This window comes from Penaeus vannamei, chromosome 9 (assembly GCF_042767895.1).
Source record: "Penaeus vannamei isolate JL-2024 chromosome 9, ASM4276789v1, whole genome shotgun sequence".
Classification (NCBI taxonomy): Eukaryota; Metazoa; Arthropoda; class Malacostraca; order Decapoda; family Penaeidae; genus Penaeus; species Penaeus vannamei.
Genome location: NC_091557.1, coordinates 40,955,535 through 40,978,034, shown reverse-complemented (window position 1 = coordinate 40,978,034; position 22,500 = coordinate 40,955,535). Strand labels below are relative to the sequence as shown.

Here is a 22,500-nt window from a genome sequence, read left to right as displayed (position 1 = left end):
GGAGGAGGAGCGGGAGGAGGGGCGGGAGGAGGAGGGGGAGGAGGAGGGAAGGAGGAGGGGAGGGGGGAGGAGGGGAGGAGGGGAGGGGGGGGGGAGGGGGAGGGGAGGGAGGGAGGAGGAGGAGGAGGAGGAGGGAGGAGGAGGAAGAAGAAGAACAAGAAGAAGAAGAAGAAGAAGAAGAAGAAGAAGAAGAAGAAGAAGAAGAAGGAGAAGGAGAAGGAGAAGGAGAAGGAGAAGGAGAAGGAGAAGGAGAAGGAGAAGGAGAAGGAGAAGAAGAAGAAGAAGAACAAGAGTGAGAAGAAATAAAAAGAAGAAGAAGAAGAAGAGGAGGAGGGAGAAGAAATAAAAAGAAGAAGAAAAAATGAAGAAGGAGAAGCTTAAGAAGAAGAATGCGAATGAGGAACGGAGAGGAATTGCCCGAGGAGTAAGAAGAGCACCAGCACGATAACAGAAAGAAGAATAGACGAAGGAGGGAATAAAAGCCACAACCGAAGGAACGTGTAAGCAAAGAACCAAAAGCCACCAAAAGCCCCCTCATTAACAAACCGTCGTAAGGGAGCAGATGCTACAGTTTCCCACGCTGTAATAAGCCTTATGCGAGGTAACAGAGAGGAGAATGAGGAACAAGAAGAGGATGAGGAAGAGGGGAAAATGAGGAGGGACTTGTTATCCTCCAATAATAGAGGCGGGGAAGGTAGTGAGGTTCCACTAGTCTTATCTGACTCGGGGACTGGGTTCGACTTTGGAATTATCGTCCTTGTGGTCAGGTTTAGGAGCGTCTTGTCTCGGGGAAAAAGAGAAACTGGCAACTGATCTCTCGTTTCTGGAGTACTTATTCGCCTTTTTTTCTTTTCTTTTTTTTCTTTTCAGCTTAAATAATTAATAATTACATTTACACTTGTTTGAATGAATTGAAAATGACTTGTGTAGAATATATTTTGTTATGAGTTTTCACCACTTTATTGTAATTTATTTAATTCTTACTGAATCGGAGTATTCCATAGCCTGGGGTGAGTTGCCAGTATGCCCTTTTCCTGAGATCGGACTCAGGAGTATATTTGGTGATTATACTCCGTTTTCTTGGCCATATCCTAGTCTTTCTTTCACAAACCATGAGGATTAATGATATTCGATCGCCTAGGACGTTTATTAATACAATTGAAACCGTTTAAAGTCGTGGTTGAGTGTGATTTTTGTCTTTGGGAACATGGCTGAGTGTGGCTAATGGAACCGGGAGGGGGGGAAGGGAGGGAGGAGGGGGTTGGTGATACATTTAGAGGGGTAGGAGGAAGGGGGAGGGCAGGACGGGAAGTGGCGGAAGTGGAAGAAGAAGTAGGAGGAGGAAAGAGGAGGAGGAGGAAGAGGAGGAGGAAGAAGATAGCGGAAAGGAAAGGGTAGAGGAAGAGGAAAGAGAAGGAAAGGTGGGTGGGTGATGCAGCTAGAAGGAGAGAGAGAGAGAGGGAGAGAGGGAGGGAGGGAGGGAGGGAGGGAGGGAGGAAGGAGAAAGGAGAAGAAAGAGAAATAGAAAGAGAAAGAGAAGAGAGAGAGAGAGAGAGAGAGAGAGAGAGAGAGAGAGAGAGAGAGAGAGAGAGAGAGAGAGAGAGAGAGAGAGAAAGAGAGAGAGAAAGAGAGAGGATGAGAGAATGAGAGAATGAGAGAATGAGAGAATGAGAGAGAGAGAGAGAGAGAGAGAGAGAGAGAGAGAGAGAGAGAGAGAGAGAGAGAGAGAGAGAGAGACGAGCGAGAGTGAGAGCAGAGCGAGAGCGAGAGCGAGAGAGAGAGACAGAAAGATAAAGACAGAAAGACACACAAACAAACAAACACCCCCAAAAAAAACAAAGCACAGCCTCCCATACCCACAGCCACAAACACCCCCCCCCCCAAAAAAAAAAAAAAAAAAAAAAGATACCCAATACATGAAAAAACAAGAAAAAAGGGACATTACAAAAAGAAGAAAAAAAAGAAAAAGAAAGAGAGAAAGAAAAGGCCTTTAACCGAAGTCCCTAAGGACTCCAGGCTCTCCAAACAAAGGGAGAGAAGTGGGTGGATCCGCATACAAAGAGAAAAGGAAGGAGAAGGGGGCCGTGCACAACCCTCGAAGAAAGCGCGGAGAAAGGAAGGGAGAGAGAGAGAGAGAGAGAGGTGGGGGAAGAGCGGGAGGGAGGGAGGGAAAGAATAACCGTGAAGGGGGAAGGGAGGGAGGGAGGGAGAGGAAGGAGGAGGGAGAGGGGAGGGGAGAGAGGAGGGAGGGAGAGAGAGAGGAGAGAAATAAAAAGATAAGAATGAGAGAGAGAGAGAGAGAGAGAGAGAGAGAGAGAGAGAGAGAGAGAGAGAGAGAGAGCGAGAGCGAGAGTGAGTAGAGAGCGAGAGCGAGAGGAGAGCGAGAGGGAGGGAGTGAGACAGACAGACAAAGACAGAAAGACAAACAAACAAACAAACACCCCCAAAAAAACAAAGCACAGCCTCCCATACCCACAGCCACAAACACCTCTCCCAAAAAAAAAAAAAAAAGATACCCAATACATGAAAAAACAAGAAAAAGGGACATTACAAAAAAGAAGAAAAAAAAAGAAAAAGAAAGAGAGAAAGAAAAGGCCTTTAACCGAAGTCCTAAGGACCTCCAGGCTCTCCAAACAAAGGGAGAGAAGTGGGTGGATCCGCATACAAAGAGAAAAGGAAGGAGAAGGGGGGCCGTGCACAACCCTCGAAGAAAGCGCGGAGAAAGGAAGGGGAAGAGAGAGAGAGAGAGAGGTGGGGGAAGAGCGGGAGGGAGGGAGGGAAAGAATAACCGTGAAGGGAAGGGAGGGAGGGAGGGAGAGGGAAGGAGGAGGGAGAAGGGAAGGGGGAGAGAGAGGGAGGGAGAGAGAGGGAGAGAAATAAAAAGATAAGAATGAGAGAGAGAGAGAGAGAGAGAGAGAGAGAGAGAGAGAGTTAGACAGAGAAAGAGAGAGAAAATAAAAAGATAAGAATCAGATGATAAAGGTCCGTTGATGAAGAGGGTACCTCGTTGTTGGCTTAGATAAGTACGTAGGTAGATAGGTAGATGATAGATAGAGGGGTAGATAGATAGGTAGATTGAGAGTTAGATAGATAGATAGATAGATTGGTAGATAGAAAGTGAGATAGGTAGATAAAGAGTTAGATAGAGAGGTATATAGATATATAGATAGGTAGGTAGATAGATGCTAGATAGAGGGGTAGATAGTTGGGTAGATTGAGAGTTAGATAGATAGATAGATAGATAGATTGGTAGATAGAGAGTGAGATAGGTAGATTAAGAGTTAGATAGAGAGGTATATAGATATATAAATATGTAGATAGATGATAGATAGAGGGGTAGATAGATGGGTAGATTGAGAGTTACCTAGATAGATAGATAGATTGGTAAATGGAGAGTGAGATAGGTAGATAAAGAGTTAGATAGAGAGGTAGATAAAGAGTTAGATAGAGAGGTATATAGATATATAGATAGGTAGATAGATGATAGATAGAGGGGTAGATAGATAGGTAGACTGAGAGTTAGGTAGGTAGATTAGTACATAGAGAGTGAGATAGGTAGATAGAGAGTTAGATAGATTGATAGAGAGGTATATAGGTATATAGATTGGTAGATAGATGATAAATACAGTGGTAGATAGATAGACAGAGAGATAGATAGAGAGTTAGACAGATAGAGTGATAGAGAGAGAGGTAGATATATAAATAAGTAGATAGATAGGTAGATATAGGGGTAAACAGGTAAATAGATAAATAGAGAGAGAAAGAAAAGTGAATAGATTGATAGATAAATGCAAAGATAGATAAATAGAAATAAAGATCAACAGATGAACAGATAGATAGGTAGTTAGACAGACATAGAAATGGAGGAGTTAGGCAAATATATATATATATATATATATATATATATATATATATATATATATATAGATAGATAGATAGATAGATAGATAGATAGATAGATAGATAGATAGATATATGTATATATATATTTATTCACACACACACACACACTGAAAGAAAGAAAGAAAGAGGAAGAGAAAATTATTAAAGAAAGAATGAAAAGAAAAAGAGAAAAAAGAAAAAAAGAAATAAAAAAAATGAAAAAATAAAAATAAAAAATAAATAAAGAAATAAAATGAAACAAATAATATAGAAAATGTACTCCCTCTATATCAAGAAAAGGGAGCAGGTCTCGGACGGTGGGGTGGGTGGGTGGGGGGGGAGGTTGAGGTCGAAGAATTATCACCCAGCCATTAACTCTCCCTGCAGAGAGCATCAGAATTCGATAATTTGACAGGATCATTGGGGCCGCGGAAGGAAGGGAGAGAGGGAGGGAGGGAGAGAGGGAGAGGGGAATAGGAGGGAATGAAGAGGGGAGAGGGGAATAGGAAGGGAAGGAAGAGGAGTAGAGGGGGGAGCGAGGGAAGGAGGGGAGGGGAATAGGGAAGGAAGGGAGAGAGGGAATAGGGAGGAAAGGGAGAGAGGGGAATAGGGAAGGAAGGGAGAGGGAAGGAAGAGGAGAGGGGAATAGGGAGGGAAGGAAGGTAGAGGATAAAAGAAATAAAAGGGAGATAAAGACAAGGGAGAAAAGGGAGAGGAAGGGAGAAGGACGTGCGGAATAGAGAGGAAGGAAGGAGACGAGGAAGTGGGAGGAGGGAAGGAGCGGAGTAGGAGACAGGAAGAATGGGGAAGAGGAGGGAAGGAAAAAGAAGAGGAAGGGACGGGAAGAGAAGGGAGGGGAAGGGAGAGAAGGAGAAGGGACAGGAAGGGAGGGCAGGAGAAGGGACAGTGAAGGCAGGAGAAGGGGGAGAGAAAAGGAGCGCAGGAGAAAGGCGAGGAAAGGAGCGAAAGCGAAGGGAGAGGAAAAGAAGGCAGAAGGGAGAAAGGAAGGGAGAGAAGGAAGAAATGATAGGAAGGGAGGGAAAGAAAGGCGAGGAAAGGAGGACAGGAGAAAGGAGAGGAAAAGAAGGCAGGAGAAGGAATAAAGGAAGGGAGGGAAGGAGAAAGGCGACGAAAGGAGGGCAGGAGAGGAAAGGATGGCAGGAGAAGCGAGAGGAAGGGAGGGATGGGAGAGAAGGAGAAGGGAGAAAGGAAGGGAGGGAAGGAGAAAGGCGACGAAAGGAGGGCAGGAGAGGAAAGGAGGGCAGGAGAAGGGAGAGAGGAAGGGAGGGAAGGGAAGGGTTGCAGAAGTATGTGGGGGAGGTGCGTGACCTATCTCGCTCTGTCTCGATTTAGACACGGGTACAAAAGCTATTATTATCCATGTTATTATTGTAGTTGCTTTGTCTTTGTTGTTTTTTGTTTGTTTGTTTTTGCTTCTCCAAGATATTATGGCTACGATCTCTATTACTATCGTTGCTATATCTGCTACTACTACTGTTTCATCATCGTCATCGTCATCATCATTATCATTATTGCACATTCTACTTCCGATACAAAGATAATCAGATACCCAGTCACGACCAGACTTATGTCCCCCTCCCTTCTCGCCCTCTCTTTCTCTCTTTCACTGTCTATCTTTCTCTCTTTCTGTCTCTCTTTCTCTCTTTCACTGCCTCTCTTTCCCTCTTTCTCTCTTTCTCTCTTTCTCTCTCTCTCTCTCTCTCTCTCTCTCTCTCTCTCTCTCTCTCTCTCTCTCTCTCTCTCTCTCTCTCTCTCTCTCTCTCTCTCTCTCCCTCTCTTTCCTCTCTCCTTTTCTCCCTCTCACCCTCTCTCTTCCCACCTTCTCTCTCTCTCTCTCTCTCTCTCTCTCTCTCTCTCTCTCTCTCTCTCTCTCTCTCTCTCTCTCTCTCTCTCTCTCTCTCTCTCTTCACACACACACACACACACACACACACACACACACACACACACACACACACACACACACACACACACACACACACACACACACTCACACACACTCACTCACACACTCACTGCCACTGTCACAAACACCAATCCTCACGCAGACCCACACAACCTCAGATCCACCCAACCCCAACCAACACCCTTTACTCCCCTCTCATCCCACCCCCTCCCCCTCTACCCCTCTCACCCCTCCATCACCCTCACCCCGCCCCCTCTCCCCCTCACCCCGCCCCCCCCTCGCCTCGAAAAGGGGACTCTGGAGCTTCGGTTTTTTATGTTCGTCAAGATCTCGTGAAGCGACTTTTAAGGACCCATCGAACCCGTGGATGGCGTGGGGGTGGAGGGGGATGTGGGGGGGATGTGGGGGATGGAGGGGGATGTGGGGTGGAGGGGGTAGTGGAGGATGGAGGGGGATGTGGGGGGATGTGGGTGTGTGTGTGAGAGGGTAATGGGGGTGTAGGGGGATGGAAGGGGATGTGAGAGGGTAGTGGGTGTGTGTGGGGATGTGTGGGGGATGTGAGTGGGTATTGGGGGAGGGGGGGAGGTCAGGAGGGTGTTAACGGGCCACTTCCTCTGTGTCGGGATTTCGCTCGTTTCGGCTTGTTTCTTCTGCTCGGGAAATTCTTTCTTTTTTTTCGTTTTATTCGTTTTTATTTCTGTTCTTGTTTCTGTTTTTTGTCATGACTGCTGTTGTTATATATGTTTTTTTTTATTGAATTTTATTTCCTATAGTTTTATTCGTTTTTATTTGTTTATTTTATTCGTTTTCATTTCTGTTTATTTCTGTTTTTATTTTTATTCTTGTCATGGCTGTCATTGTTATATATGTTTTTTAAATTCTATTTTTGATTTTTTATAGTTATTTTTCTTCTTTTTTGTCGTTATTGATATTTTATTTCCATTTCATGTTTTGCGTGTTTTGTTTTTGTTTTGGATTGTTTCCTTTTTTCTGTTTTGTGATTTTCTTTTTGTCTCTGTCCTTCCCTCCCTCCCTCTTTCTCTCTCTCTCTCTCTCTCTCTCTCTCTCTCTCTCTCTCTCTCTCTCTCTCTCTCTCTCTCTCTCTCTCTCTCTCTCTCTCTCTCTCTCTATATATATATATATATATATATATATATATATATATATATATATATATATATATATATCCCACTCCCCCATCCTTGCTCTCTAACACACACATACACACAAAGCAGTATATCATTTTTATCAGAAATCCTGCCATCAATTCCCTTCTCTCGCCCTCTCCTATCTCTCATTCCTCGGGTAATTTCTTTCATTTTTCTTTTTTTTCCTATTTTCCTTCCTCATCCTATCCTATTCCTCTCTTTTCACTTCTCTCCTTTTCTTTCCCCATTCCTCATTCGTATTTCCTAATTCTCCTCTTCTTCCCCTTCTCTCTCCCTCACCTTTCTTTTCTCCTGCGTTAACTATCCCCCTTTTATCTTTGTGCTTAATACCCCATTCTTTCCACTCCTGTTCTTATCCTCATCCCGTCCTCCTCCTTCCCCTCCTATCCCCCTCCACCCTCCTTCCCCTCCTCCCCTTCCTATCCTCATCCCGTCCCCCTCCTTCCCCTCCTATCCCCCTCCTCTCCTTCCTTCCCCTTCCCCTCCTATCCCCTCTCCTCCCCTTCCTTCCCCTCCTATCCCCTCTCCTCCCCTTCCTTCCCCTCCTATCTCCCCTCCACCCCTCCCCCTCCTATCCCCATCCCTCCCACAACCAACAGACAACGCTGTGGTGTCGCCAGTGATGCGTGGGATTGAAAATTGATTCATATCCAGCGGCAGTAAGGGTCAAAATCGCTTGCAGTGGGCGGTAGCAACTTGATAACGAAACGTGGGTTTTAGCTGCGTAGAGTTTCTGTCGCGGACGCTGTTGGCTTTCGACTTTATTTATTTATTTATCTTCTTTTTTCATTTATTTACGTGTTTATCTAATCATGTACTTGTTTTTTTATTTATCCATTTGTTTTATTTGTTTTTTTTTTGTAATAAATGTTTATTTGTTTCTTATATATTTGTTTATTATTTAATTGTTGATTTGTCTGTTTATTTATTTATTGTTTGATTTTATCTAATTACGTAATTGTTTATTCATTTATTTTATTGTTGTTTTTATCGTAATGATTTATGTTTATGTTAATGATGATAAAAAGGATGATGATAGTAATGAAAAATAAAATATCAGTAATGATAATGTTTATGATATTTGTAGTTAAGCTGAATCATAACAATAACATCAAAATCATCATCAAAAACAGTAATTTTGATAATGATGATAATGAAAAACAAACGATTGATAAGCATAATGGTAAAGACAATTTTATGATATTAATAATAAAAGTGATGATAATAATAATTATGATTATGATTATTAAAAATAGTAATGATAGCATTAATGATAATGGTAACGATGATGATAATAATTATGATGATAATGATTATGATACTACTGTTGCTACTACTACTAATGATAACAGCAACAATAGTGATGATAATAATCATAATGATGATGGTATTAGTAAAATATTGATAATAATGATAATAGTAATAAAGATAATCATAATGATAATAGTAATAACGATAATGATCATAATGATAATAGTAAAAAGGATGATGATATTGATAATAATAATAATGATAATAATAACGATAAAAGTAATGATCATAATGATAAAAATGATAATGATAAAAATTATGCTAATAACAATACTACTCATAATGACAATAGAATCGATATTATTGATGTAAACGATATTACTAATAAAAATGATAATTACAGGAATGATAATACGAGGAATGCTATCAGGAACGTTAATGGAGGAAAATATTATGATAATAATAATAATTATCATAAGACATGATAATCATTCGAATATATAAATATATATATATATATATATATATATATATATATATATATATATATATATATATATATATATATATATATATATATATATATTTACGCGTCATATTTTTGCATCCGTAATCTATTTGGAACAGAAACCTTCCCACAAACATTTCTTTTGAACTCTTTGCTCTTTTATAAATATCTAAATAGGTAGAAACATGAATAAAATATGAACCAAAGAATCGAGATGTTTGTCATTTTGTGATTCTGGCCTCGTTATTGTAATAGCGATGGCTTTCTGCTGCATTAAAGAAAGAGATGAGTCTGTGGAGTTTTTGTTTAATGTTAAGACGATAGCGTAGCGGGAAAAGAAGGAGAAGAAATACGTGGGGAGAATAAAAATAAAAAAGAGAAAATGCATAATCTGTGAGAGGCGACGCGTGGGGGAGGCTAATCATAGAAAACGGGGAAAAGAATGAAGGAAAACGGGAAGATATAAACAATCGCGTGGAAAACCAAACAAACGAAAAATAAAGAAAAATAAAAGAAAAAGAACAATAAAAAAGATAAAACAAAATCTCCCCAAATAATTTCCTTCTTTCTCTCCACAACAAACATAAACATCGACAGCAGAACGCGCGGAAATGTGACGAAAAAGTGAAAAACAAAAGACCATCAGGAAGCGTCGCGTTGTAGGGCTGTGTAGCGGAACAATGTCGTCGAGCGGTTTATGGCCAGTGAAATGCGTGAGACGGGAGGGATATGACGTTCGGCGGGCCAGCGGCGGTGCACAGGGATGTAATCATAGGATGGGAGGGAAAATGTGTGCGTATTTGCGGGTGGTTGGGGGGAGGGGGAGGGGGGATGATGTGTGCGTGGGGAGGGGATTGGGGGGTGGAAAGGGAGTAATGCGTGTATGCGAGAAAGTGAGAATAGGATGGTAGATGGAGAGAGAGAGAGAGAGAGAGAGAGAGAGAGAGAGAGAGAGAGAGAGAGAGAGAGAGAGAGAGACAGAAAGAAAGAAAGAAAGAGAAAGAATGAACATGTGTGCATGTGTATGTGTCAGTATTTATGAGCTTTGACTTTGTATATATATATATATATATATATATATATATATATATATATATATATATTTATATAAATATATATATATATTATATATATATATTATATATATATACATATATATATATATATATATATATATATATATATATATATATATATATATATATATATATATGTGTGTGTGTGTGTGTGTGCGTGTGTGTGTGTGTGTGTGTGTGTAAAATATGATATGTATATGTTCGTCCTATGACCATATGCGTATCCATGTACGCCTATGTGAGTATCAGTGTGCGTTGTTTGCATAATGTACGCACATGTGTCTCATTATTCATCTACGTGTGCATCTACATACATCTATGTGTGCATCCATAAATGTTCATTTATAAATCTATGTGCGTCCACATGTGTATTTGTGTGCGTCCGTGTGTATGCATGTGCATCAGCGTGTGTATGTGCATCCGCGTGTGTGACTGTGTGCGTCCTTGTGTATGTATGGGCATCCGCGTGTATCTGTGTGCGCCCATTGTATATGTATAGGCATGTGCGTATGTGTCTGTGTGCGTCCATGTATATGTATAAACATCCGCGTATGTGTCCACTGTATATATATATAGGCATCCACATGTGTGTCTGTATGCGTCCATTTTGTATGTACGTACATCCTCGTGTGTATCTAAGTGCGCCCATTGTATATATATAGGTATCCGCTTGTGTATCTGTGTGCGTCCATTTTGTATGTGTGTGCATCCTCGTGTGTATCTATGTGCGCGTATTGTATATGCACAGACATCCACATGTGTGTCTGTGTGCGTCCATTTTGTATGTACGTGCATCCTCGTGTGTATCTATGTGCGCCCATTGTATATGCACAGACATCCGCATGTGTATCTGTGTGCGTCCATTTTGTATGTACGTGCATCCTCGTGTATATCTATGTGCGCGTATTGTATATGCACAGACATCCACATGTGTATCTGTGTGCGTCCATTTTGTATGTACGTGCATCCTCGTGTGTCACCGCTCCGTCGCACTGTGTTTTTTAGGCCTAAATATGCTAAAAAAAAGCAGACCGGCCTTGAAACGGCGTGAACTGTTCCTCAGCCCCACAAGACGCAGCGTTAAGCAAGGGGGGGGCAGGGGGAGGCGGGGAGGGGTGGGCGTGGCGAGCCTTGTCTGGGCGGGCCTTGGTTTATGGGGCTTTCTGTTCCGTCTTTTTTTTTTGTTATGATTGTTTCTCCGGGTTTGTGGGACTCGGTGGTTTGTGGCTTCGGTCGGTTTGTTTGGTTGTGTGTCTTTTGTTTATTTGAATGAAAGTAATTTTTTTTATCTTTTATTTTGTTATTTTTTATTTTGGTGTCGATACTTCATGACTTTTTAATTCATTTATTTGTTTATTTTATTTTTATTTTTATTTATTTATTTAATCTTTATTTTTATTTTTTATTTATTTCATTTTTATTTTCATTCTTTATTTATTTCATTTTTATTTTGATTTTTGATTTATTTCATATTTACTTTTTGTGTAATCATAAAAGTGGTTTTGGTACGCATCAGGACAGTGTAAATGCAAAAATTTACATTTAGGAAGTATGAAACTTATGCGAATACACACACACACGCACACAAACACACACACACACACACTCACACACACACACACACACACACACACACACACACACACACACACACACACACACACACACACACACACACACACACACACACACACACACACACACACACACACACACACACACACACACACACTCTTACATATATTGAGTCACTCAGTCTCACTCACATATATAGAAACCCACTCAGCCACCAACTCACCCATCCACTCATCCACCCATGCACTCACCCATTTTCTCATACATTCACCACTCACTCATTCACTTACTCATCCACCACTCACCCACGACCTCATTCACTTACTCACTCATTCACTTACTGACGCACTCATTCACTTACTTACTCATTCACCACTCACCCACGCACTCATTCACTTACTCATTCACCACTCACCCACGCACTCATTCACTTACTCATTCACCACTCACCCACGACCTCATTCACTTACTCATTCACCACTCACCTAAGACCTCATTCACTTACTCATTCACTTACTCACTCATTCACTTACTGACGCACTCATTCACTCACCACTCACCCACGCACTCATTCACTTACTCACTCATTCACCACTCACCCACGCACTCATTCACCACTTAACCACGCACTCATTCACTTACTCACCCAAGCACTCTCCCATTTTCTCACCCATTCACCACTCACCCACGCACACATTCACTCACTGACTCATATCCCCACAGACATTCGCACACAAAAGAGCAGTTAAACATGAACATGCCTAAAGATATGGTCCCATTCGCATAGTCCTAAGCATAGTCTGAAGAAATGTACGGAAGGGGAGATAGACGAATCTGATATATGTTCTGTCTTTCTCTCCTCTTCTGTTTTCTCTCTTCTTTTTCTTTTCCCTTTCTCTTCTCTCTTTCCTCTTTTTCTCTTGTCTTTTTTTTTGTTTTGTTTTTAGTTTCTCTCTTCCTGCTTTCTTCTTTCTTCCCCTCTTTCTCCTCTTTCTCCTCCTCTCTTTTCGATCTTCCCTCCTCCCTCACCCCTTCCCTCTTCCCTTTCTCCTCTTCTCTCTTCCCTCCCTCTCTCCTCTTCCTTCTCCCTTCTTCTCTCTTCTTTCTTCCCTCTTCCTTATCTCCCCCTCTTGCAACTTTTCTCGTATCTTCTTTGTTTTTTTTCGTTCGTTGCTTTTCTTCCTTCATCATCCTGTTCCTTGTCATTCCCCTCTCTTCTTCCACTCCTTCTCTCCCCGTCTTTCCCTTCTCATCTTCCTTTCCATCATGTTCTTCCTCTTCATCTCTCTTTTCCTTTTTTTCTTCCTCCTTTTTTTTCTCCACTCTGCTTCCATATTCCCTTCTCCTTCGTACTCTCTCCCCTTTTTCTTTCCTCCCCCTCTCTTTCTCCCCGAATTTCTCCCGTTCCCTTTAACACCTAATTTTTTTCTGCTCAAAGTTATCCCTTTTTCTTCATTTTCCCCTTTCCCCATTTCTCATCATTTCTCCCCTCATCCTCCACCCTTTCCCTCCTCCCCAGTCCTCTTATTTTCAGTTATTCTCTCTCGCCCTTTTCTTCTCTTCCTGATTCCCTTTCTCCCCCGGCTCTCTTTCCTATTTTCTTCCCCAGTTCCCCCTTCCTCTTTCTCCCCCAGTGCCCCCTTTCCTCCTACTCCACCATTCCCCCATCCCCCTTTCTCCCCCAGTCCTACCATTCCCCACCTACCTCTCCTTTCTTTCTCCCTCTTCTCCCCTTCTTTCCTTCTCCTTCTCCCTCAGTCCTCTGCTTTCCCATTTTCCCTTTCTTCTCCCTCAATCCTCATATTTCCCCCTTCCCCCATTTTCTTTCTCTCCTCATTTCTCTCTTTCCTTCTCCCTCAGTCCTCCACACCCCCTTCTCTCTTCTCTCTTTCCTTCTCCCTCAGTCCCCACACCCCCTTCTCTCTCTTCTTCCCTTCTCCCTCAGTCCTCTTTCCCCTTTCCCCCTTCTTCTCCCCCAGTCCCTCCACTTTCCCCTCTTCCCTCAGCCCCCAGTCCTCCACTTTCCCCCTTCCCCCATTTTCTTCCTCCCTCAGTTCTCTCTTTCCTTCTCCCTGAATCCACACACCCCCTTCTCTCTTCCTCTCCTTCTCCCTTGGTCCTCTGCTTTCCCCTTTCCCCCCTTCTTCTCCCCCCGTCCTCCACCTTCCCCTCTTCCCTCAGTCCTCCTCCCCCCCCTTCTCGCTCCCTCTATTGGCTGTAAACCCACGAAATGATAGCCACGCTCCCAGCGCCGAAAATAGCAAGCTCATTTGCATAAACGTTTGCAATAGCTGGAAACGTTTTTTTTTCCCTATCAGCAACCGTAGTTTTTTATCTTTGTGTTTTTGGGGGGTTGCGTTTTTTTTCTCTCTCTCTCACTTACTCACTCTCATCCTCTCTCGCTCCCTCTCTCTCACTCTCATCCTCTCTATCTCTCTCACTCTCATCCTCTATCTCTCTCACTCACTCTCATCCTCTCTCTCACTCACTCTTATCCTCTCTCTCTCACACTCTTATCCTCTCTCTCTCTCTCACTCACTCTCATCCTCTCTCTCTCTCTCTCTCTCTCACTCACTCTCATCCTCTCTCTCTCTCATCCTCTCTCTCTCTCATCCTCTCTCTCACTCACTCTCATCCTCTCTCTCTCTCTCTCTCTCTCTCTCTCTCTCTCTCTCTCTCTCCCCCGTCCCTCCCTCCTCCTCCTCCCTCTCTCTCTGTTTCTTCTCTTTCTTCCTCTCCTTCTCTCCCTTTCTCTTTTCATTATATTCCCCATGTTACTTTTTTATCACTTTCATCTGTTTATCTGTGTTTCGTATACGTCCTCTTCCTACCCCTCTTCCTCCTTATCGTCCTCCTCCCTGTTGTCCTCTCCCTCTTTTTCTCTTATCCTATTCCTCTTCCTTTTCTTCCTCCTCTCTTTTCCCTCCTCCTTGTTCTCCCCCTACTCCTCTTGCTTCTTTTCCTTCTCATGCTTTCCCTCCTCCTCCCCCTCCTCTTCCGCCGCCTTCTCTCCTTCCCTTCCTCCTCCTTTTTCCTTTCTCGTCTCCTCCCTCCTTCTCTTCTTTCTCTTTTTTCTCCTTGTCTCCTCCTGCTCCCTGCTTTTTCTCCCCCTTCCTCATTTTTTCTCCTCCTCTTCCTCCAATTTTTCTCCTCGTCTTCTCTCTCTCTCCTCCACCTCCTCCTTTTTCCCTTCTTGTCTTCTCCCTCCTCCACCTCCTCCATGTCTCCTGCTCCCTCCTCTTTCTCCACCTTCCTTCTTTTTTCTCCTCTTCCTCCATTTTTTCTCCTCGTCTTCTCTCTCTCTCTCTTCCTCCCCTTCCTCCTCCTCTTCCCTCTCCTCCTCTTCCTCCTCCCTCCTCCACCTCCTCCCTCTTCCCCCTCCTCCTCTTCCTCTTCCTCCTCCCTCCCCCTCCCTCCTCCTCCCCTCCTCTTCGTCCTCCTCCTCCCCCTCCTCCCTCCTCTCCTCCTCCCTCCTCCCCCTTCCTCCTCCTCCTCCCCTCCTCCTCCTCCTCCTCCCCCTCCTCCTCCTCCTCCCCTTCCTCCTCCTCCTCCTCCCCTTCCTCTTCCTCCATCCTCCCTCCTCCTCTTCCTCCCCTTCCTCCCTCCTCCTCCTCCCTCCTCCCCTTCCTCCCCTCCCTCCTCCTCCCCCTCCTCTTCCCTCCACCCCCCCTCCCTCCCTCCTCTTCCTTCCTCCCTTCCTCCTCCTCCCTCCCCTCCTCCTCCTCCCCCTTCCTCCCCCTCCCCCTCCTCTTCCTCCTCCTCTTCCCCCCTCCTCCTCCCCCTCCTCCTCCTCCTCCTCCTCCTCCTCCACCTCTTTCCTCCCTCCCCCTCCCCTTTCCTCCTCCTCCCTTTTCCTCTTAATCCCCCTCCTCCTCCCCTTCCTCCTCCTCCCTCCCCCTCCCCTTCCTCCCCCTCCTCTTCCTCCACCACCCTCCTACCCATCCACCTCCTCCCCCTCTTCCCCCACCTCCTCCTCCCCCCTCCTCGTCTTCCCCCTTCCTCCTCCTCCCCTCCCCCTCCTCTCCTTCCTCTCCCCCCCTCCCCCTCTTCCCCCTTCTCCTCCCCTTCCTCCTCCACCTCCTCCCTCCCCCCTTCCACCTCCCTCCCCTCCCCTCCACCTCCTCCCCCTCCCTCCTCCTCTTCCCCCTCCCCTCCTCCTCCTCCCACCTCCTCCTCTTCTCCCTCCTCCTCCCCCTCCTCCCCTTCCTCCCTCCCTTCCTCCTCCCTCCCTCCTCCTCCCCTCCCCCTCCTCCTTCCCCACCTCCTCCTCCACTACCTCCCCTCCCCTCTTCCCCCTCCCCTTCCTCCTCCCTCCTCCTCTTCCTATTGTGCAATAATCTCCGTAAAGAATCCCGCGGAATTTAAGAGGCCGGACCCAGATTACCCCAATTAACAGTTTTTCCTTCTGGATCTGTGCTCTCTCTTTCATCTACATTTAAAGTCTCTTTTTTTTTTCCTCCTGAATGAAGAGAAAATCACTTAGCTGTTTCATCCATTCCTTTAGACGTACCAAGTTTTTTTTTCTAATTTTTTTTCTTATTCCAGTTTTTTTTCTAAGTTTTTCTCATGTTTTCTCTTTTTCCTGTCTTTCGTTCGTGTATGAGGCTGTTCTAATTGCGTCCATTGACAGTGTTTTTTTTTCTATTTTCTATGTCATTGACATTTTTTTTTCTAAGTTTTTCTCTTAAATCCAGTTTTTTTTCTAAGTTTTTCTCGTGTTTTCTCTTATTCCTGTCTTTCGTTCGTGTATGAGGCTGTTCTAATTGCGTCCATTGACAGTGTAATTACACGGGGGGGTTATCATCGTACTAATTAGTGTCTGTGTTAGCATTAAGGTGATTATCATTTTCCTTGCGTGTTAATGTTCGTGTGATAGTGTTATGTAAATAGTTAAAGAAATAGTGTTAGTGTTGTATAATAATAATGTTGAGGAGGAAGCGAATAGTATGTCTTAAAGTTGAAGGATTTCTATCTACTTTTTAGGATGCCGTTTATTGCCTGTTCTTCCTTCCTCCTTCCTTCGTCATTTTTTTTTTTGTAATCCTCCTTTTTCTTTTCTCCTCTGCGCTTTCTTTCTTTCTCTTTTCTATCTCGCTCTCTCTCCTTCGCTCTTTCTTTTTTTTTCTTTTTTATCCCTTCCCTTTCTCCCATAATCCTGTCTCCTCTTCTCCCACTCTCTACCCTCTCCTTTATCCCTTCTCCCGCCATGTCCTCTCTTTCTCCAACTCTCTTGTTCTCCTCCCCTCCTTGCCTTTACCTTCTCCCCTCTTCTTTCTTTTTCTTCCTCCTTAATTTCCCCCTCTCCCTTCTTCCTCCTACCCCCCTCCCCTCCCCTCCCCTCCGTCTTCCCTAAATTCCTAAGAAACCATAAATTTATTGTACATTTATTATATATTTATTTATTTATTTTTCATTTTGTTTTGTTTATTTATTTATTTATTATTATTATTATTATTATTATTATTATTATTATTATTATTATTATTATTATTATTATTATTATTATTATTATTATTATTATTATTATTATTATTATTATCATTATTATTATTATCATTATTATTATTATTATTATTATTATTATTATTATTATTATTATTATTATTATTATTATAATTTTAGAAATGTTTATCTTTCAAATATTTTATTTATTTATTTACTTATTTATCAATTATTATTATTATTATTATTATTATTATTATTATTATTATTATTATTATTATTATTATTTTAGAAATGATCTTTCAAAACTTTTTTTTTTCTTATCCTTCGTCGGATTATCAAAGTACAAATTTGTGAGAAGGATCAAGGATTTGGAATATCCCCAATGAATGCCGGTCAATCTTCTTAACTACTCAACAGACTTCGGTATACAAAAGAGAGGGGAGGAGAGGGAGAGAGGGAGATAGGGAGAGAGGGAGGGAAGGAAGGAGGGGAGAGGGAGAGAGGGAAAGGGAGAGATGGAAGAAGGAGGGAAGGAGAGGGAAGGAGGGAAGGAGAGGGAGGGAGAGAGGGAGAGAGGGAAGAAGAGAGGGAAGGATAGGGAGAGGGAGGGAGAGAGGGAGGAAAAGGGAGAAAGGGAAGGAAGGAGGGAAGGAGAGGGAGAGAGAGAGGGATGGAAGGAGGGAAGGAGAGGGAGAGAGAGAGGGATGGAAGGAGGAGAGAAAGAGGAAAAGGGGAAAAGCGAGAGAGGGAAGGAGGGAGAGAGGGAGGGAGAGGGAGAGAGGAGAGAGAGGGAGGGTGGGAGGATATTGGAGAGAGGAAGGGAGAGAGGGAAGGAGAGGGAGCGAGAAAGAGAGGGAAAAAAGGAAAGAGCGAGAGAGGGAGGAAGAAAGGCAAGGAGAGGCAAAGAGCAAGAGAGGGAGAGGGAGGGTGGAAGGATAGAAGAAGAAAAGGAGAGAAGGAGAAAGAGGTGATAAAGATAATGATGAATATAATGATGATGATGATAACTGATAACGATAATGATGATGATGATACACCTTAATGATAATAATGATACCCTTGAAGTTGAAAGGATAAAACTAATAATGATAATGATAATAACAAAAATACTTATAGTGATGATAGTGATTACGATGATAAAGATAATTACTGATACTACCAGCACCACTATCAATAGTAATAATAACAATAATGTTGCTAACGATGGTAATGATAATGATACCAATGATAAGAGTAATGATAATAATAATAATAGCTAATAATAACAATGATAACAAAGATCATAGTAGCAGTAGTTGCAATGGTAGTAATAGTTAATAATAAAGATAATAATTAGAATAATGATAATTCATTTATTTACCTTTCCTTCTCCCAGAGAGGCAGAAGGAAAGATGTAGAGAGGGAGAAGGAGAGATGTGAAGAGGGAAAAGGAGAGATGTAGAGCCGGAGATGCAGAGAGGGAGATGGAGACATGGAGAGGGAGGAGAGGGATAGAGGTAAAAATAAAGGTAAAAAGAAAAGAAAGAGAAAGAGAGAAAGAGAGGGAGAAAAAAGAAGAAAAAAAAAAGGAACAGCAAACGAGAGAGAGAGAGGGAAAAAAACCCTTGAATACCAGCCAGCCTCCAAATCTAGAGACATCAAAAAAGTGACTTTTTTTTTTTAATTTTCGACTAAAATCCCCGGAATCCCATAATTTGATGATTTTAGGCGTAACATGAGATTATAAACGAATTTTGATGACCATTCAAGCGATGACTGTTGATAAAACTGTGATCAATCTTCTTATCTACTCATTTTTTTTTTTTTTTTTTATAAAGAACAGATACCATTATCGCCGAGGGAGAGAGGGAGGGAGGGTGAGAGGGTGAGAGGGTGAGAGGGTGAGAGGGTAAGAGGGAGGGAGAGGGAGAGAGGGAGAGAGGGGGAGAGGGGGAGGGAGAGGGGAGAGAGGGAGAGGGGGAGAGGGAGAGGGGAGAGAGGGAGAGAGGGAGAGAGGGAGAGAGGGAGAGAGGGAGGGAGAGAGAGAGAGAGAGAGGGAGAGAGAGAGAGAGAGAGAGGGAGAGGGAGAGGGAGAGGGAGAGGGAGAGGGAGAGGGAGAGGAAGAGGGAGAGGGAGAGGGAGAGGGAGAGGGAGGGAGAGAGAGAGAGAGAGAGAGAGAGAGAGAGAGAGAGAGAGAGAGAGAGAGAGAGAGAGAGAGAGAGAGAGAGAGAGAGAGAGAGAGAGGAGAGAAATAGAGATAGAGAGGGAGGGAGGGAGGGAGGGAGGGAGAGAGGGAGAAAGAGAGAAAGAGAGAAAGAGAGAAGAGAAAGAGAAAGAAAGAGAAAGAGAAAGAAAGAGAGAGAGAGATAGAGATAGAGATAGAGATAGAGATAGAGATAGAGATAGAGATAGATAGATAGATAGATAGATAGATAGATAGATAGATAGATAGATAGATAGAGAGAGAGAGAGAGAGAGAGAGAGAGAGAGAGAGACAGACAGACAGACAGACAGACAGACAGACAGACAGACAAACAGACAGAGATAAACATACAAAGATACATACAGATAGAACAAACAGACGAACATAAAACAGAGCGAAAGAGACACAGAGACACACACCCAAGAACAGAAACAGAAGGTTTATTTATCTTCATAGACTTGGTCCATTGCAAAAGGAGATATATATTCTTAGAACTTTAGAAACAAAAATTCCCGCTGTGTCCAAGAAGATAACGAAAACAGACAGAATAATGGAAAGATAACACGGCAACATCACAACGAAATGAGGATATGCCATTGACACCTTGAGTAAATGATTAAATAAATAAGGAGAGAACAATTAAATTAAATGTTAAATGAAGATCAAATTAGATATTAAATGAACAAGGAAATAATGATAATAAAAAATCAATTAACGAAAACAGACAGAATAATGGAAAGATAACAAGGCAACATCACAACGAAATGAGGATATTGCATTGACACCTTGAGTAAATAATTAAATAAATAAGGAGAGAATAATTAAATTAGATATGAAATGAAGAAGGAAATAATGATAATAAAAAATCAATGAACGAAAAACAGACAGAATAATGGAAAGATAACAGCGCAACATCACAACGAAATGAGGATATGCCATTGACGCCTTGAGTAAATAAGTAAATAGATAAGGAGAATAATGAAATTAGATATTAAATGAAGAAGGAAATAATGATAATAAAAAATCAATGAACGAAAAACAGACAGAATAATGGAAAGATAACAAGGCAACATCACAACGAAATGGGGATATTGCATTGACACCTTGAGTAAATAATTTAATAAATAAGGAGAGAATGATTAAATTAAATGTTAAATGAAGATCAAATTAGATATTAAATGAACAAGGAAATAATGATAATAAAAAATCAGTTAACGAAAACAGACAGAATAATGGAAAGATAACAAGGCAACTTCACAACGAAATGAGGATATTGCATTGACACCTTGAGTAAATAAGTAAATAAATGAGAGAATAATTGAATTAGATATGAAATGAAGAAGGAAATAATGATAATAAAAAATCAATGAACAAAAAACAGACAGAATAATGGAAAGATAACAAGGCAACATCACAACGAAATGAGGATATTGCATTGACACCTTGAGTAAATAAGTAAATAGATAAGGAGAGAATAATTAAATTAAATGTTAAATGAAGATCAAATTAGATATTAAATGAACAAGGAAATAATGATAAGAAAAAATCCATGAACGAAAAGCAGACAGAATAATGGAAAGATAACACGGCAACTTCACAACGAAATGAGGATATGCCATTGACACCTTGAGTAAATAATTAGATAAATAATGAGAGAATAATTGAATTGAATATTAAATGAAGAAGGAAATAATGATGATAAAAAATCAATGAACGAAAACAGACAGAATAATGGAAAGATAACACGCCAGTTTCATAACGAAATGAGAATATGCCATTGACACCTTGAGTAAATAATTAAATAAATAATGAGAGAATAATTGAATTGAATATTAAATGAAGAAGGAAATAATGATAATAAAAAATCAATGAACGAAAAACAGACAGAATAATGGAAAGATAATACGTCAACTTCCATTGACACCTTGAGTAAATAATTCAGTAAATAATGAGAGGATAATTAATTTAGATATTAAATGAACGAGGAAATAATGATAATAATGATAATAATAAAAAAAAATCAATGAACGCTGAGATAAGCAATTAATGTATTTAATACTTAATGCCAAAATATTCTTGTGATTAATACCTTCACCGCATGAAATGTTGCAAAAATATCCCTTAATTGTATAGAATTGCTAGAGGAAGTGGCAGATGATAATTATAGGAATAATAAGGATAAGATGATGATGATAATAATTGTGATTAATACTAATCATGATAATAAAAATAATAATAAAGACAATGGAGATCATGATATTGATAATAATAATGATAATAATAGTGATAATAATAATAACAATAATGATGATGAAAATAATGATAATGATAATAATGATGATGATTATGAGAATAGCATCAACAAGATAATGATTATGATAATGATAATAACAAAAATAATGATGGTAATAACGATAATGATAATGATGATAATATTAATTATTATGGTAATGATGATTATATTCATAATAGTTATGATAATAATTAATCAACAATAGTAATAATGATGATAATAATAATGATAATTGTAATAATAATAATAACAATGATAACAGTAATGATAATAAGAATAATATTTATAACAGTAATAATGACAATAACACTGGTGATAATGATGATAATAAAAATGATAATAAAGCAACAGGGTTACTGAAGCAATTAGAAATATTTGAAAAATTGCATACACAAAACGAAAAAAAAAAAAGATAATGATAGATAATGATAATGATTTAAGTGCCAAAGAGTTTAAACTGTCACTATCTCGCACTGGTATTGAATAATTAAAAAAAATGCATCGGGATTATCACCTAAAACTCACCTCTTGTAAAAAAAAAAAAAAAAAAAAAAAAAAAAACATGTCTGTTCATAACTTTATGGATTATCTTGCTAACCAACTGACAAACGAAACAGACAAACCAAAAACATAACCTCCTTGGCAATGATCACAGCAATAATGATGGTGAAAGAATCACTAAAGATGATAAACGACACACCGGTTAATCACGACGTTTAAAGCTACACGGGAACCGAGAGAGGAAGGCGATAGTCCGGATATACGCATAAGAGTGTCTCTCTCTCTCTACCTTTCCTCTTAGAATTAACTGAATAATTTAACCCTTTCGCTTCGAGAGGTTAGAAATATTTCACGAGCCTTGACCTCGGGTTATGAGACTCAAAGGTCAAAGGTTAATTTGGTCTTTTGTGTTTCCTCAAAAGAAAAAAGTGGTGAAGGAGATGGAGGAAGAGGAAGACGAGCAAGAGGAGGAAAAAAACAACAACAACAAAAAAGAAGAGAGAAATAATAATAATAAAAAAAACACATAAAAAAGATCAAGAAACAGTTAAAAAAAAAGTTAATTGTTTACTCATACGTATATCTATATATATAATCATTGTAGCTTCTTTCAGACTTGGCAATAATGTTTGTGTTTAATTTAATTGGGTTTGGATATTTTTTTCTGTTTAAACTGGAATGATGTGACAAA

General features: G+C 41.0%; 1 protein-coding gene across 1 annotated transcript in view; it reads left to right on the top strand.

Moving 5' to 3' along the window:
- LOC138862592 (uncharacterized) overlaps positions 1 to 22,500 on the top strand; it is a 71,272-nt gene that overhangs the window by 25,790 nt on the left and 22,982 nt on the right. The gene's annotated exons all lie outside the window — the stretch shown is intronic.